Here is a 17,477-nt window from a genome sequence, read left to right on the forward strand (position 1 = left end):
CCAAATCTAATGTCTTTTCTAAAGTGAGAAAAAGCATAAGTTTTAAAATATGATTATAATATATTTATGGAAATATGTCAAACTGAAAAAAAAATGACAGAAAAGAATAGAGGAAGGATATTATACCGCTTGGTTTTTCCCCTGGCATGGAAAATTCTCCGTTATCAGTATTTTCCAGTAAGCATTCCCCCAACACTTAGAGAATATCAAATGGTTCCTGACTATCCTAAGATATGCTATAAGCTAAGCAATTGAATAGTTTTTATCAGGTTTGAAGAATTTAGGTCAATAGCTAAATAATATACTATTGACTGCTTATAATATTACAATCTTTGCATCCCCCAAAGAGTACTGTAGCAAATATAAGGGTGAATTTTAAAAAGGTATATACATGTATATGGAAACCCTGGTGGTGGAGTGGTTAAGAGCTATGGCTGCTAACCAAAAGGTCAGCAGTTTGAAATCACCAGGAGCTCCTTGAAAACTCCATGGGGCATTTCTATTTTGTCCTTTACTGTCACTACGAGTTGTAATTGGCTGGACAGCAATGTGTTATATATGTATATATCTTTTCCTTTTTTTTTTGCAAAATATAGACCAAAAAAAAACCCAAACCCCCTGCCATCGAGTCGATTCCGACTCACAGTGACCCTACAGGACAGAGTAGAACTGCCCCATAGAGTTTCCAAGGAGCACCTGGCGGATTTGAACTGCTGACCTCTTGGTTAGCAGCCGTAGCACTTAACCACTATGCCACCAAAATATAGACCAGCATGGAGTAATTAATTACCTATGTTTTAGCAATGTCCCTGAGGATAAAAGCTCACAAGCCTTCTCAAGGAGCAGTCACAGCAGGTCTCACATCAAGACTGTTTTTGTCAGTATTTAAAGAAACTTCTCCCTTTTTTTTTTAACTTTGGAGCCCTGGTGGTACAGTGGTTAACTGCTACAGCTGCTAACCAAAAGGCTGGCAGTTCAAATCCACCAGCCACTCCTTGGAAATCTTAAGGGGCAGTTCTACTCTGTTCTATAGGGTCCCTGTGAGTCGGAAACAACTCGACGGCAACGGGTTTGGTTTTTTTGTTTTTACCTTTTTTATTCCCTTGAGATCGAATTTAAAAAGAAACATCAGAACACATGATTTGAGAAGTTAAGCCCTCATACATCCTGACAGCAATTGTAGAAAGCAAGGTGTCATCTACAGTAAAATTACTTATTCTGATTGTGTTTACCTAGAAGAGCAAGACTCGAAGCTTGGCTTTTTAATTAAATTTGAAGACTGAACATATTTTTGTGCTTGCCAAGAGCAGTCATGAAATTCCTAGAAAGAGGCTAGAAGACACCTGCAGCTCAGTGGGATGGAGGATTTTGTCAATTTGATTTAAGTCTTCAATTGTCACTGCTTAATCTCCACTCCTTCCTGAAACTCTTAGGAGTAAAACCTGGTCTCAGGGAAAAACAGATCTGGAAATTGCCACAGTAAACAACTGTGACTAAGACTGGCATCGTTCTGCCCTTCACTGTCAAGGGTCCTATTTAGCATACATCTCACTTCCTATTTTGTAATGCTGAGTCCAGTTCCTGAATTTTCATTTTTTGGCTAAGCCTGGTGCAAGGAAAGTCTTAAAGAAACAGCGTTCTTGTCAATGATATGCCTCCTATCTTCTAGATGGAGCCCTGGTGGCGCAGTGGCTAAGTGCTTGGCTGCTAACCAAAAAGTCAGCAGCTAGAATAGCTCTGTCCTACACAGTTGCAGTGAGTCGGAATCAACTCGACGGCAACTGGAATCTTCTAGATGGGAACGAGGTTAATGCATTTTGGTAGGGAGTAAAGGACAGTAGTGGGAACTGAACTGAGAGCATTTTATTGAGCAAATAAAGATAAGACTCAGACAAGAAAATTTATAAGATAATGTTATTGTAATGAAGAAAACTGAGCAATTATGGTAAAATCAAACAAACTTTATAATAGTTTGTTTCTTATAAATAAGAAATGCCTTGGATATAAATCTATTCCTTTAAAATAAAAAGATAGTTTTCCTAGTCTGAAATTACAAAATTATTATATAATAAATTTTACCACACATATCTCTGGCTCTATAATCACCTTCTCAACCAGTGGCACAGACCCCAAACTACTTCCAGAGGGTATGCCTGCTGAAGGCACGACTTTGGCTCACTTTGAAGGAATATAAAGCAGCCTATTCAGGTACAGATCCTCCTCAGATTCCATGTTCAGCTAATAACACATAATCTGGACGATTTCAAATCCATTGCTCATTAGTAATGCTAATTGCTACCATTTATTGAGGAATTATTATGTATCAGGTGATTCACTGAGCCCTCTCACCCACTGTCTCATTTATGACTTACTCCAAATACCCTACTAGGAAGGTATTATTGCTTTTTCCAACTCATCATTCCTTCAGTAACTTACCCAAGTCGCAAAGACTAAAAGGGTTTTTCCACCAGATTGCACATAAGTTGTGTCCCTGAGTGGTGCAAATGGTTAAATGCTTGGCTGTTAACTGAAAGGCTGGAGGTTCAAATCCACCCAGAGGAACATCAGAAGAAAGGCCTGTTGATTACTTCTAAAAAATCAACCAATAAAAACCCTACGGAGCACAGTTCCCCTCTAACACGCATGTGGACACCATGAGTTGGAGTAGACTCCAGGGCAACTACTAAGTTACTCTCTGTACCTCCCATATGGTACTTGGCCGAAATTGCCTTGTTATCAAGTATTCTGCATGTGAAACTTACCCCTACAACTACCGCCAAGAGCCTTTGCGTCATATTCAGAGTGTTCCACAGATACAGAAAGCTCTAAATACGTATTCGTTAAATGGACAGTACTTTCTCTCTCTCTCCTCTCAGGGTAGTTAACTTTTTTTCTCAGTACATTTTCTGTATGATTTTTTACTGAATAAGATCATGTACCTTTTCCGAAAACCTGTTTTTCCCTCCCATTCCATTAAGAGGCTATGCTTTTATCAAATTCTGGGATAGATTATCAACTCCAAAGATTTCATTCAGTTTCAAGAAATCTGAGAACATATGGAACTCAAGATAACGTTTATGATACAAATAAATACAAATATGCTAAAATAAATCCAAATATACCTTTAGCCAGAAAGTTCACCCCAATGCTAAAGAAGTGCTTGTCTTAGACATCTAGTGCTGTTGTAACAGAAATATCACAAGTAGATGGTCTTATCTCTCACAGTCCAGTAAGCTAGAAGTCGGAATTCAGGGCATCACCTCCAGGGGAAGGCTTTGTCTTTCTGTCAGCCTTCTCATCAATCTTCCACCAGATTAGGAGCTTCTCCATGCAGGGACCCCAGGTCCAAAGGACATGCTCTGCTCGCAGTACTGCTTTCTTGGTGGTATGAGGTCCCCCTATCTCTCCACTCACTTCTTTCTTTTATATCTCAAGAGATTGCCTTAAGACACAATCCAATCTTGTAGATTGAGTCCTGCCTCACTAACACTACTGCCACGCATCCTCCCTCAATAACATCATAGAGGCAGGATTTACAAAATATAGGAAAACCACACAATACCAAGAATGACTGCCCAGCCAAATTGATACACACATAATTCATTCCATGACAATGCTCTTACAATATTTTAGTGGTATGAAGTAAAACTGTTAAAAATGACACACAAAATAGTGAAGATCTGTCCAAGTGAGCTTTTTTATAAACTTCAGTATGGCCCTGACAGGCACTGAAGACTCTCAGGAGTTAACACCACAATGAAATAACCTCAGAGGTCTCATTCACCAAATCTACCAAGGAAGACAACCTATAGTCAAGACTCTCCAAAAGTAGTTTAATGCATTCCCCCCACTCCCAGGATTCTGGCGCTAAAAGTGTGAACACGTACATGTTAGAAGGGCCTGGATCAACCCCATCTCCTTCCTTTGGGTAAAAGCCCTCTGGGAAGTATCCAAGTCGGCTATGATATGCTTTTAAAGCACTATATATTGTTTCTTTGAATGGTATACATTAGGCATAAATCCATGAATCAAAAACTATCTATCTTGAATAAAAAAAATAAAATTAAGATAAAAAAAAAATTAAGACAACAGATCTGAGTTGAGCCAGAGGAATGTGAACGTATCATTTTCTGCTTTTCGGATTAATTCCTTGAGAAATGGGTTCTGCAATGGCACTGCCAAGAAACCTAAGAGAAAGATGACCAGTGGGATCTGGCCGAGAGTGGAAACCCAGGACACACTGATAAGCTGCTGCCCTCAGAAAAAGCTGTAGATGGGACTTGGGCTAGACTCAGCTGCTTGGACAGAGTCCCTGGCCAGGGACTGAACCCTGGTCTAGGAAGAAGAGCTAGCAAAGGAACTCATAAATAGGCAAGGGACCAGGGTATGGAAAATGGTTGTTTTTATGCATCTGTGTGTTAATGATCAGGAGGGTGTATGATCAGATGAAGTGGGAGAGAGGACAAGGGCAGAGGAGGAGGAAGCAAGGAAGGCAGGAAGAATTGCAACACAGTAGTTCAGGGCACCTGCTCTCCAGCTAGATGGTCGGGCTTGAGCCTACCTCAGCCTTGACCAGGTTATCTTTCATTGCCTTAACTTTTTCCTCTCTCAGATGGGTATAACAACTGAGCCTACTTCCTGGGCTGTTGGGAGCATAAAATGACTTAGCTGGGGGCAGATTAACCAGTAAACAAGGTATGAACTGGCTTACATTAAGCAAGCTATGCACAGGCTTTCTTGTGTTTAGATGTGGTGAAATCGTGCACTGCAGATTAGTAAATTTGTGCATACCTTGCTTATTGGGTAATCTGTCCCTGGACTTAGTCACTTAAAGTGCAAAAAACTATGCCTATCCCTGAGTCAGACCTCAGGGATGTTTGATATTATTATCATTGCTTACGCATTTCTTTGAGGCTTTCCTATAAAACTAACACAAACCTCTCTACCAGAGAGGGAGCTAAGACCCGATATAAGTACAGAAAGAGACTAGAATAGTTCAAAAATAAAATGTAAAGTTCAACAAAGGATAGCAACAACTACAAAAGTAAAGTGCTAAAAAATCGAATAAAACAACTAAAACCTGGAAATCTCTGTGGAAAAGAAAAACCGTGCACTAGAAAGAGGGGATAAAACAATGTTGTGCAGTTAAAGGTGGTGGATAAGCCAGAGGCCAAGAAGCGAAACAAGCAGCAGGAGACAGGCTCCAAATATCACACATCTGACCACAAGGCTGACAGCGCTCCCAATAATAAATAAGAAGAGAGGCCAAGGTTTTAGGAGGTGACAGTCTTGACAGAAAATAATCAAAAGAACACACCACTCCTGACAGTTTGATAATATCTGAAGATTTACTATCCAGCAGCAGAGGAGCCGGGAAGCCAGTAACATGCAGAGACCACAGGTCCTCAGTGTCCTCAGTGTCCCAGGCAGAGAGCACATGAGAAGGGGGTGCATGGGAGCAGGCCTCGTGGGCCAGCCATCCTGTGAGGAATCCCATTTCCCTCTCGGAGTTCTTTTTACACTCAAAATGATGTTTCTGGTCTTGACTGAGTTTTAGGTCACAAATTTACTTAGATACACTATTTTCTGGGCTCTTTTTGGCCCATCGTACAGAAACACCTGCTCTTTCCCACTCCTCAACCAAGCGTTGATGTGGCCTGGAGTGACTAACCCAAATGGACCCACAATGAATACACAGCTGAGATCACACCCAAGAAACAGTACCAAGGGTGGAAGGTAAGAGCAGGAGAAAAAAGCAAGTGCTTGCTGTACATGAGGTAACTATGTGCTGGGGCCAACTAACAACACTGGCCACAGGGCAGCAAACGGCCTCTGACGCAGGACCAGAGAATATGGTCCAGGATGCAGGCTGAGCACCAGGAGGGGAAACTGCGAACCCTCCCCTAAGGGGCGTTACTGTGTTGTCTGACTGGGGGTAAAATAGGGTGGTATGGGGGTAAAATAGGGTGGTATGGGGCAAACATGCAGGCCAGATTACAAAAAAAAAAAAAAAAATGTATGCCCAACTTCCTAAGTACTTTCTCTGCTCTACTAGGAATTAAAATGGAAGAAATCACATCACTGATAAGTTTCCTAATTTAAAATACCATTTGTTATGGCTGGCCAGCTCTGAGATAGTGTCCCATACAGTAAACCACCCCTAAGTGTCTTCATACACTATACACTTCTTCATACACTATAATAAGGTAACAATAACAGCTAAATCTAGCTTACTAGGGAAATATCAGAAGTATTGACATTAAACTTAGGAACAAGAAAAGTATGTCTGCTATCACCCAGGAATAAGAAATATTTCTACAACAACACTACTATTTTCATTGTCTTGGAAGTATCATCTAACAGTGAGAAAAGACAAAACAATTGGAGGCATGACAACTGGAAAAGAAAAAATTATCTCTAATTGCAAAATAAATGTCTGGAAAACCAATAAAATCAATTGAAAAATTACCACCAACTATAAGAGATATCATTTCATAAATTAACATACAGAAATCAATAGCCTTCATATATACAAACAAAAATATACTTATTAAAAAAAAAAAAGTCGCTATCGAGTTGATTCTGACTCACAGCTACTCTATAGGACAGAGTAGAACTGCCCCAGAGGGTGGTGGATCTGAACTGCTGACCTTTTGGTTAGCAGCTGTAACTCTTAACCACCGAGCCACACACATTTTAAAATCTAATGGAACAAAGGAAACCCTGGTAGTGTAGCGGTTAAGACCTACCACCGCTAACCAAAAGGTCGGCAGTTTGAATCCTTGGAAACCCTATGGGGCAGTTCTTCTCTGTCATATAGGGTCGCTATTAGTCGGAGTCTACTCCACTGCAATGGATTTGGTTTGGTTTTGGTTATACCCTTTGATAAGGAGCCCTGGTGGTACAATGGTTAATCACTTGGTTGCTAACCCAAAAGTCAGAGGTGCAAACCCACCAGTGGCTCCGCCGGAGAAGAGACCTGATGATCTGCTCCCACAAAACTTACAGCCTTGAAAATCCTATGGGGCAGTTCTACTGTGTCACATGGAGTCACTATGAGTTCGAATTGACTCTATGGCACTCAACAACAACACACCCTTTACCAGTACAACATCAAAATTTGAACTAAATTTCTGCTTCCTCAAAATGAATTTTCAGGTATCATTGCCTTGGCTGTATTCATTAAACAGTAATACTGAAGGCAGGTAATAAGGCAGTAGATGATGAATCAACTCCAAACCTTTTGACCACTGAGGTCCATTTTATTATTTGTTAACGGAACCAGTTACCAACCTGAATTAGCACAAATGGCTTGTGCGCGTCTACTAACCTACAGGCTGGCGATTTAAACCCACTCAGCGGTGCCACAGAACAAGGTCTGCAGTCTGCTTCCGTAAGATCACAGCCAAGAAATCCCTGCGGAGTAGTTTCACTCTAACACATTGGGTTGCCCCAAGTTGAAATCAACTCAATGGCAATGGTTTTTGGCTTATTATTTAACAAATTACTTTCCTTTAAAAATTATTCAAAAGTATAGGGCATGTAGGTCAATCTCAAACTTCCGAAATCATAAAATCAATAAGCATCATTGCACTGAGCTTATGTAATTTCATGCAAAAGTGAAAACAACTGTTGTTTTAGCTGGTCTTCATCAGTGTTTTCTATGCTAAGATGCAGAGGCCAATAACTTTCTTGAAACACTAAAAATACTGCTAAGTTCACTGTCCCCTAGGATTTTCCCAAACTAGCATGGAAGATGTTTTACGGCTGTCAATGTTCAATGTCTCTGGCATCCTTGCAAATCAAAACATTGTTTTCTAATTGTACCTCCAATAGCAGCCAACAATTAAATTAGCTGGGTATTCCTAAAATCAACACCATTGGGAAATGTCACATGATGATGTATTAGATTCCTTTACCACGGCAATACTTTTCTCCCTCTTCATTACCTAGGAACCACTCTGAGGGGGAGAGGTGGGAGGCTGAAGCTATTTTCAGTGCTGCCCAATTCTTGTCACATGGATGGCCTCCAGTCCTTTCTCCGTCCCATCTCCTATTCTCCTTTTTTTCAATGTACATTTATTTAATGATTCCTAGGGCCCAGGCACAGTTATGGATATTAGGATTTGATAAAATCCAGAACAAAACAAATATATTTCCCAGAGTATCTTAAAAAATCTGAGAAAGGAACTGGTAGATTTCTGAAGTTTCTCCATCTCTGACATCAAAAAGCAAATCCTGAAAAGCACGGGTTTCCAATATCTAACTTGGAGATGGGGTTGTTGTGATGGCCATTTCTTGACCACAGGACAGAGAGAAACCTACTCTTGATTTCTGAAACAGTGATTAGGTCTGTAGTAACATCAAGAGAAGAGCATTTGCCATTACATTTTCTGTTTTGGGGATCAGATGGCCTGCAAGCTTGTGACAGCTTTGTTCAGAAGAAATATATATTTTTCATTTATGCTAGAGAGCATCAAAGGACTGGGTGATTGAACCATATCGTCCTGACTTCACCCCAAACAAACAGGATTCTATTTTAAAAGCCTGGGCATTGCAAATAACTTAATTTGAATGACAAAGGATGGCTGAAAAAAAAAAAAAAAGAAACCACTAACCCACTGCCATGGAGTCAATTCTGACTTACAGCGACCCTGCAGGACAGAGTAGAACTGCCCCACAGGTTGGGCTGCAGAAAAATTAAACTTTCTCACTGGCAGGAGTTTTGATGTTTATTGGGCTCTGTAAGCACCTTTACACTCCAGGATTAAATACTTGATAAAACCTTGAAAAAGTGGGTGAATTTCTGTGGCTATGAGAAGGAAAAAAAAAAAAAAAAAATTTTTTTTTTTTTATGAGAAAGACTCAGGGCCTCAAGACATACCAGTATTACTGCATATGGTTTGGAACCTGGCCTGGTACTAGACAACAAAATAATTAGAAATGTAAGAAGAAAATAAAAAGCAAGGCAAGGAGAAAAGTGCAGCATATGTTATTTGAAATAATGTCAAATACGACAGGAATCCCAAACACAATGTAAGTGGACTAAAATAACAGTCAAAAGGCAGAGAATGCCAGAATAGCTTTAAAAAGGACAGACATACAATTTACAAAAGACACACTTTAAAACACAAAAGCATGAAAGGAAGGAAAATATACACTAAGTGAGGAATTAGATTTAGTCCTTTGCCAACTAGATATTAGAATTGATATAAAGCTGTAGCAATGAAAATGACATTTACTGACTGAAGGATTGTCAAACTGACCATGGGAACAGAACCAAGACGCCAGAAGCAGACCCAAGCTGCATGGAGAGTCAATACAAGGCAAAGGTTGCACTGCAGGTGAGCTGCAGAAACAGACTGTAAATGTTAGTAGGCAACTGGTTGTCCACATAATTTTAAAAAATAATAATTTTTTTTTTAATTAGGTTCCTACCTCACCACCCATGCACAAAAATCTAGGTGGATGATAAATATGAAATGAACAATTTTAAACTTAAAAAAAAACAGAATATCTATCTGTCTTCAAGATAGGAAAAGATTTCTTAAACAAGATCCTCCTCCCCTCAAAAAGAAACCCATAAAATATATGTAAAACAACAAATTAAGTATCTTAATAACGTCAAAAGACACCATTAAAAAAATACAAAGGCAGGCTACACACTAGAAGGAGATATTTGACCCTTAAGCAATAAGGGTTATTATATATCTACAATATATAATAAAATTCCACATAGCAATAAGAAAAAGACACAACTGATAGAAAAAAATACTAAAATAACTAAACAGGAAATGCACAAAACAATATTTGAATATACAATAAGTATATGAAAAGGTATTTTTTTTTTAGTAATCAAAGAAACACAAGATAAACCCACGATGTTCTATTACATGTTTCCAAATAGCTCAAAACGTGCAGTCTGACAACACCAAGTGTTGACATGGATGTGATGGGGCAGTAATATTTACGGAGCTTATGGGAATGTAAACTGGGACAACTATTTTGGAAAATAATTTAGTAATATCTATTAAACTTGAAAAGGCACATACCCTGTGACACAGCAATTCTACTCCTAAATGCACTACAGAAATTCTTGCGTATGTGTACAAGATGACACATACAAAAAATCTTCATAGCAGCTTGTTTGGAATGGCAAATAATTAGAGTTATCTAAATATCCACCAACAGAAGAACATTGGATTAGAAAATCGTGGGATATTCATATGTTGAAATACTCTGTAACAGAAAAAACTAATGAACTGAAGCCATGCCTTCAACTAAATGAACCTCACAATATTGGGCAATAAATGCAAGTTGCAGGAAAAAATACACAACATAATTCACAATGGATTACCCAAAACATAAAGTTGTAAACATGCAAAACATAAAGCTGTAAACATGTAAAAATCAACATATTAATACATACAGTAAAAAACAAAAATGAATGTTTGAAAATAGTAAACACTAAGTTCACAGCCCATAAGCCATTTGAAGGCAGGGCCTTTATCGTAATTTGGGTGCCACTTAGCACAGTGCTTGGTAGACAGTGGGAGCTCATAAAATTTGTGGAATGAATATTAAATTAAATAAAAATATTATCTTCCCTAGATAAGACACCTGAACACTGTTGGTGAATGAGCTCTTCTATCTATTTAAGTAAAAACTCTAATCTAGAAGTTGGCAAACTTTTCCTGTAAAAACTCTGGATAGTAAATATTGCAGACCATATGATCTCAACTACTCAACCTGTCATTTTAGCAAGAAATTAACCACACACACACACAAAACATTGCCATCGAGCTGATTTCGACTCATAGCGACCCTGTAGGATAGAGTAGAACTGCTCTGTAGTTTCCAAGGAGCAACGGGTAGATCTGAGCAAGAAATCAGGCACAGATAATACATAAATAAATGGGTGTGGTTGTGTGCCAATAAAGCTTGATTAACAAAAACGGGAAGTTGACCAGGTTTGCCCATAGTTTGATGACTGCTACTCTAATCATTAAAATTATTTCCATGTGCTGTAATTGATTCTCAAAGGTTTAGAGTAAAATAATAGACACACTACCAAAATCCATACTTACCAATCCAATATTCATGTTATTATAATCACATTAAACCTATTTGGCTTCTCACTGCCTTCAAGATAAGTTTAAAGTCCTTAGGATGAATAGAAGGCTTAACATACCGATTATAAGACGACCTTCTTAATCATATTTATGGCATCACTGGCATGTCCTACATGTAATCCATGGCATACCGTTCACCATCCTCCCAAATGCCTTATTCTTTACACTGCTTATAAGGCAATCATCTCTACATTTTCTTTCTTATAAAATCTCACTGAGAGTCATAATACCCAGTTCATACATTGTCCCTGCCAGAAGACTTTCCCAAACTTTAGACTAAAATTAGTTTCTCTCTCCTCCTGCAATACATGTACAGGATGTTGTTCCTGTATCTATCACATTGTGTTTTAAATATGCATTTACATAGCTATTTTCCTTCACCAAAGTGAACACGAGCCTTTCTTATCCATTGTTGTATGCCCAGAACTTAGCTCAATTCCTACTAAACAAGAGGTGCTGAATAAGTCTTTGCGTAGGAAAGAGAAAAAAAAAAAATAAGGATGGAGTATAAATTCAAAAGGTATCTCAAGACCTTGTAAGTCATCAAGACAATACCTTGATCATCAACCATCTTTCTGCAGATGCAAAGAAATGCAAGATAAAGAGATACTTTATTGACATAAATCAAGATAAGACAGCTTTAAGCATCTATTTAACTCATTTCTTTTGTAAGTAATCAAAATGTACTTCTAGGTATGGAGCTACTAAGATATTGTTACTAAGTGTTGAGGTATCTTTCATGCATTTAATATTTTCATTCAAATGTTGAGCTGTCTGTGCCCAGTATTTCACATAAGGAATTCCACATGGTAACTATTCACACTTCGATGACTCTATTATCGAAGGCAGTGACAATGTTCGAATGTATACGCTTTGTTTAAATAATCTGTTCAAATACGTTCTCTTACGTTTAACAACTGAATTTATAAAAAGTTATTATTTACATTAAAGTATCCATCTCGGAGTGATTATATGAAGCAAAACTGTCATAAACACACACAAAGCCCCAGCACTACTGAGTTGGCAACACCAGAAAATACCACTTACTTTCATACACCTGACCTAATTGGATCTAGAAGTCATGGGGAAAAGATTAGTGTTATTTTAAAGCACCAAAAGAATTATTATTTTAAAATAATATCTAGAGTATCTATAATAAGTGATTTGGAATAAATGATGGTACTTCCTCCATCAATCAAATGTTTCATAATTTAATTTATTATTTTATGTAACTTTTCTAACCTGAAATCATTTGCAGCACCATTCCTCAAAATTCAAAGGGCAGATATCACTTAAGTCCCAGTAAAATGACCTGAAACAACATTTCTAAATGAAAACCATACATTTGTCTGATAGGAATCTATAACATTTTATGAAACTTGACTAATAAAACATTTTCATTAACAATTCATACTTTTTGATGTAACTAATATTTAATACACAGAAATAAGAAAGTTTAACTTGAAAAAATAAATGAAATTAGTACTAAGAGAATATGTCATTGCTTCGAAGAATGAAAACACATTAATCATTTTGAAACTATTTGAGGAATGTAAGCAACAACTGTACAATGAATATATATTTTCTGAAGTTCAGTTATAAGAAGTTCCAGGTGACTATGGAATCTTGACACTGTCTGAAACACATGCCTTAAGCAAGCGAACTATGGTTCTCAAGTGAACATCTACTTAGCTGACTAAGATCAAAGAGAAAAATGATGAACCCATTCATGCAAGCGTAGAAAAAGCTTAAAACACAACATCCATGTCCCGAGCGCGGCTGCACACTTCTATACTCACATTTTCATCACCTTAAGTAAAATGAGTTTAAGTTAAACTAGATGCTCAATAGTTTTTAGCAGACAGTTCAGTCCTAAATGATGCATTATAAGCAATATGTATAACTTTCTTGAATAATATATAAAGTAATGTGGGTAATTTTCTAAACTAAGGTATAATTAAATATAAAGTGAAAAGTGAGATATTATATGTTTAGTTTGTAGAGCTTTAACAACTGTGTACAATGATGTAACCATCACCCAAAAGAAGGTATAAAACATTGAGAAATTTTCCACCCTCCCTAAAGTCCTGTTGTACCCCTTTCTAATAAATTCTCCTTTCTTCTAGCAAATGTGGTTGATGTTCAACAAAGCAAACAGAACTAGACATCCAAGAATCTCTTCATTGGCAATCATTGTGTTGAAATTGCCACTACTAAAAAAAAATTGGAATTCTCATTTGGAAATGTTTTCAGAAGCTGAATGGTGACAAACTTTCATCTTTTAGGTGTCTAATTATTGAAAAAAGGTCCAAAGACATCAACAAACAAGTCAAAAAAAAAAATTCTAAAGGTGAGTAATTACAGATGGGGGCACTGAGGGTTCGGTGGTAGAATTCTCACCTTCTGTGTGAGAGGCCCAGTTTCGATTCCTAACCAATGGACCTCATGCTCAGCCACAACTTACCTGTCAATGGAGGTGCACGTACTGCTATGATACTAACCAAGTTTCAGCACAGTTTCCATACGAAGATGGACTACGAAGAAAAGCTGGCAATCTACTTCCAAAATTCAGCCAATAAGATTCCTGTGGATCACAATGATCTGATTCACAGCTAAGCATAAAGATGGCACAGGATCAGGCAGCTTTTCATTCAGTTGTGCATGGGGTTGCCATGAGTCAATGCGGACTGGACGGCAGCTAACAACAATTCCAGAGAAGAGAAGGAAGGTGACATGGAGTCAAGATACCTACGTGCCAAGTATTAGACTAACCACTTTAATATTCTCATTTGGTTTTCACAGCAAACTGGAGAAACAGTTACGATGATCTTTATTCTGGAAATAAGGAAATTGAAGTTTAATAAGCTTAAGTTACATAGTTCGGATTCCTAGTTGTAGAGCTGAGATTCAAGTCCAATTCTGTGACTCTGAAACGGTTGCTCTTGCACTACACTCCAGGCAGACTCCTTACATTGGTTAAGATTGTTTGAAATCAAAAATAAAGCATCTGTCTATGTTAATAAAGCTGATTTCCTTACCTTCAACTGAATGGGCGTGAGGTCATCTATATTGACCTTGTGATTTCATAAATGAGGAAAGTAAAGCCCAAGCAAGGAAGGAGAAAACTGGACATAAAACCCAAGTCTCTTGACTCCAAGTCTGGGTTCTTCTGCTCCAAGTGCACAGTATCCAAAGTCCTTAGTTTCAACACTTTTCTCAAAAGTAATGAAATGCAGAGTCTGGTGTAAAACAGATCAAAGCAGAGATGTCTGCTTGAAGTTATAGGAAACAAGAAGTTCCAAGTCTACTCACTTCACCTCTCTCAGTGCTATTTTCCACAATCCCTAGGGTTTGGTGGAATACAGTTTGAAAACCGTCTGCTCTACACCATGTCATCTCATAAAATTAATATGGAAGGAAGCAAAATTCAAAAACGCAAAAAAATAAACATCAATACAAAATATTTAAATTACAGTTCAATGTAACAGCATGAGAACTTCTACAAGTTAGCTCGTGAGTAAGCTCCAAATGAACGAGGCTGAAAACAGACACACAGGAGCTCAGGAAAGGAAGACCACATAGTTTGCTGGCCATGATAGGGCATGAGTTACCAGAGACGAGGACTGACTTGGGTCTTTAAAGTATGGGTAGTATGAAAACAGACGGAAGGATGGTAGAGTTAACTCCAGGTAAAAGAAACAGCATCATCAAATGCACTGGAACAAGAAGAAACAACACTACTTCAATAAAAGCAAGTAGACCAACTAGGCTGAGAGGGCTTGGGAAGCTGGCAAAGTTGATGGTAAAGGCAGAAATATAAATTGGGGCGAGATTATTTCAAGTTAACGAGCCCAGACTGTATTCTCCAGGACACAGAGAACTAAAGAAGGTTTCTGAGTAAGGCAGCAATATTATCAAAGCATTTTAGGAACTGTATTCAGACAGTGGTGTAAAGATATTCTAGGGAAGAAAAATTGGAGGAGAAAGGTCAGTTAGGAGGCTACTTGCAGATGTCTAAGCATGACAAAGATCAAAGCCAGGTTAAAACCTGAAAGGACAAAAAGAAATGAGCAGATAAAACATCAAGAAGGAAGACTTGAAAGATTTTTTTTTTTTTTAGAAAGTTCCCTGTCCTTCCAGGTATTGGAAGCAGTCTGGATATTTATCAGAAATCTTGTAAAAGGGATTCATATCTCAGATGATAAATGAACTATATAACCTGTATGGTTCCTTTTCCAGTTCTGAAAGTATAATTCCATATAACAGACTGAATGTGTCAACAAGGAGGCGGATAAACACAAATTAAAGGTTTAAAGCCTGGATGACTAGATAAGAATGACAGATAACAATTTCCAGGGTGAGACATCTATTATAGACCATTCCAACAGAGAAATGAAAAGCCAGCACAACTCCTTTGAAAATGTTGAAATAATTTAAGCCAAAAAATCAAGTAGTGTATCATGGTGCATAATCCTTTAAAGTCAAGGGATTCCAATGATTTAATGAACCATATATTTCTAGGCTATACATCAAGGAGATGACTCAGAAGCAGGCAAACAGTGATGATATAAAATGGTGTAAAATCATTTAATATTTGGTCCTTTCGACCAGTGACATAGATGCAGTACTCAACAGCAGGCCAATGACTTCTAAGCATGAAAAACAATCACATACACATACTTCAGAGTTTAGATCTTCTGTATTTATATTTTCCCTTCCTTAGTTCCCTGGTGACCTGAGGGCTGTGTTATATTGTTTCATTTTCTTTGTAAATCTGCATAGCACTTAATCTACACATCTCATGCAAAAGAAAAGTCAACTAAGTCACATGCAATTTTAGTCCAATATGTTCTCTAGATCTTTTTCACTTACTCAACGTATGAGTCACTCTCATTTTATAAATTTATGCCTAATTATTATTCTAAAGTGTACTTCCCTGAACATGCCCCCGATGAAATTTACTGTCATAATTTCTGATATCTTTTCCAATTCATAAAAGTGATTTTGATTCTAAACTGAGCCTCATCTATTCCTAGTATCATCTACAAGCACTGTCATATCTTCCTGGGGTGACAGGTTACAATCAGCAGATTTTATCCACAGGTTTGTTGCTCCATTGTCCAAATTGGCTGTTGCAATTTTTAAACAATAATTATTTGTAAGAAATTATTTTCCATGTTTACAAAGGCTTCAACGAGACTATTTCTTCACATATCTTCAAAAATTTGCAAAGAAAATTTATTTATGGGTACCCAGTGGCACAATGAGGCCCTGGTGGCACAGTGGCCAAAAGGTCAGCAGTTTGAATCCCCCAGCCACTCCTTAGAAACCCTATGGGCAGTTCTACTCTGTCCTATAACGGTCGCTATGAGTCAGAATTGACTTGATGGCAACGGGTTTGGTTTAGGTTTGCGTGGCACAGTGGAGCCCTGGTGACGCAGTGGTTAAGAGCTTGGCTGTTAACCAAGAGGGTGGCAGTTCGAATCTACCAGCCACTCCTTGGAAGCCCTAGGGAGCAGTTCTGCTTTGTCTTATAGGGTTGCTATGAGTTATAATCGACTCAGTGACAACAGGTTTTGGTTTGGGATGAACTTCTGTAACTGTGATATTAAGACCTTGATCTGAAGATACTTAAGAGAAACTGGTTGTATTGTCATAAGGAAAGCTAACTGTTTGGGGAATAAAACACAAGATAGGTTCACTGAAAGCAGCTATAGAGCTCTGTTCCTTAAGACCTTTCAAAAAGTAAGAGATTACAATTGACAAACATCTGCTCTGGGTTATTTAGACAGCCATAAGCCTTTTTTTATGCCTTAGCTTAAAACATACATATCAAGGTTTCTTATATAATTCTAGCTCATGATAAATTCTTGCAGAATGAGATCTCCAGAAAAATCAGTGAATGATAAAGTAGGTTTATCTTTCTTTCAATTTTAGTAGCAAATGATAACCGTGAAAACTCCAAAGTTTTGTCCTTAATTGATGCATATGTATATAAATTTATCCATCACATGAAAGTCCTGGCTTAACAGATTTGGGAGTCAAGATAAAGAATAAAACCCCTAAGTATTGTAAGGGGATGCTGTTAAATGTGAGCACTGTACATAATGATTCCAATTTACTGTGTTCAGGAGGACATCATTGCACTTTAACCAGTCATTATAAAGCATAGTCACATTTTGGTTCAGCTGTGTTAATTTAGAAAGTAATAAAGAGGGTTTTTAGAATTTATGTCCTAGGTATCCTCACAATCAATATTAATACATTTAATCCTGAAAAAGCTTTGGCATAAGAAATAATTATAATGCTTTATTTTCATCTTAATTGATAAAAAAATATAAAGTC

General features: G+C 37.7%; 1 protein-coding gene across 1 annotated transcript in view; it reads right to left on the reverse strand.

The window, feature by feature from the left end:
• The window catches only part of CTNNA2 (catenin alpha 2), a 1,322,153-nt gene that overhangs the window by 1,244,026 nt on the left and 60,650 nt on the right, over nt 1-17,477 (reverse strand). The gene's annotated exons all lie outside the window — the stretch shown is intronic.

Source organism: Elephas maximus, chromosome 17 (genome assembly GCF_024166365.1).
Source record: "Elephas maximus indicus isolate mEleMax1 chromosome 17, mEleMax1 primary haplotype, whole genome shotgun sequence".
In the NCBI taxonomy this organism is placed as follows: Eukaryota; Metazoa; Chordata; class Mammalia; order Proboscidea; family Elephantidae; genus Elephas; species Elephas maximus.